At 34.5% G+C, this 1585-nt stretch overlaps 1 protein-coding gene across 9 annotated transcripts in view; it reads left to right on the plus strand.

Annotated features, from left to right (window-relative positions):
- The window catches only part of Usp6nl (USP6 N-terminal like), a 303422-nt gene that overhangs the window by 249526 nt on the left and 52311 nt on the right, over positions 1-1585 (plus strand). The gene's annotated exons all lie outside the window — the stretch shown is intronic.

Below are 1585 nucleotides of genomic sequence, written 5' to 3' on the forward strand. Positions count from 1 at the left end.
TTTTCTTTGTTTAGTTGTCTTTTTGATGTGATTATATAAAATAAATTTGAATTATTATAGTTGGTTTCATTTACATCGTTGGCATTAAAAGTGTGCTAGAACCATAAAAGCAAATGATCATAACTAATAAACCATGACTTTTTGCTAACAGAAAATGCTCTTGATATGATTTGTTTTTTATTAAAATAAACCAATATTGAGATTTAGGATGTAGACCTAAGGATAACTACTACCCTTACCCACTTTCAAGTGAACTGAGTTGACATACATGGAAGCATTGGAAACAGACTTGAGTGAGTGAGCTTGTTCAGCATCCACTGGAGTATGACATTCCAGGGAGCGCACACTCAATACTAGTTCAGTTTCAGATATGTTCTGCTTTTGTTTTGTTTGAATACTGCTGTGGAGGATTTTTTAAAACATTTAACATAATTTCATATGAATTGCAAATTGGTGGCTCTCTCTGCAGGCTGCCAAAATCAGTGAGTGGAGAAGGGGAATTTTGTCCCTGTGACAGCTCATCTTGCAGACATGAATTGGCCATTCCTTAGCCCCACAGTTTCCCTTTGCTTTTTTTTTTGTACCAGGAATCGAACTCCGGTCCTTGGGCTTTTGAGGCAGGTGGTGGAACCACTGAGCTAAATCCCCAGCCCAAAAGGTTTTTTTTTTTTTTTTTTTTTTACCAGGGATTGAACTTGGGTCTTTGTGCTTGTGCAGCAGGTGGTGAAACAACTGAGCTAAATCCCCAGCCTCCCTTTGCTTTTTAAATGGTGTATTTTTATCAGATTCCTACTTGCCAACCTGAGAAGGATATTTTGATGATTAGCTGTTACTAATATCTGATAGAAATCAACCAGCCATTGAGTGAGCCAGTTAGATTACTGTGTTCTGCCATTACAAAGTTGTAAAAGAGAGAGAACTAAAGGAAGGTTCATAAATTCATTTTTTTCTTTTTCATAGGTTCTTTTGTTGTAGTGTGGAGGGTTAAACTCAGGGCCTCACACATGCTAGACAAGACCTCTACCCACTGAGCCACACTTCTAACCCCTCTATTACATTGTTTTTAAATCTTGATAATTTGTGTTTGTTGGGATTATTTGTCGATAGGGAAGAACGGATTTATGTATTTATCTGGAACTAAATTGATAATTATTTGTAGGGCTGATTACAAAAATCTTTTGGGAAATACTAGGTGAGCTTTATTTTTACTGCTTATTGGTTTTTAACCCAATGAGTGAAATAACTACTTGAGAATATTGACATAGGCCACATGCAAGTCAGCTTTCTTCACTCCATGTATTTCGTGTGATGACTAATCAGAAACTAAACTGGTAATACTTAAGTCATTTCATATGTAATGTTCTAAAAACCAAAGAAAATTTTCACAATGAGAAGCATTTTAGAGTTTGAATTAGTGCTTAAATTAACTTTTCAACATATCATACATTTTATATAGAAAGATACAAGAACATTGTTGTCCATTTCCTCATGTTCACACATTAATAATGTGTCTCTTATGTTGTGTATTTTACTTATTAGTATATGTATATGTACATTTTACTTATTAATTTATCTTTCCCTTTAG

The sequence above is a fragment of the Heterocephalus glaber genome, unplaced genomic scaffold (genome assembly GCF_053883595.1).
Source record: "Heterocephalus glaber isolate CG9 unplaced genomic scaffold, H.glaber_assembly_v1.0 deba00001472, whole genome shotgun sequence".
NCBI lineage: Eukaryota > Metazoa > Chordata > Mammalia > Rodentia > Bathyergidae > Heterocephalus > Heterocephalus glaber.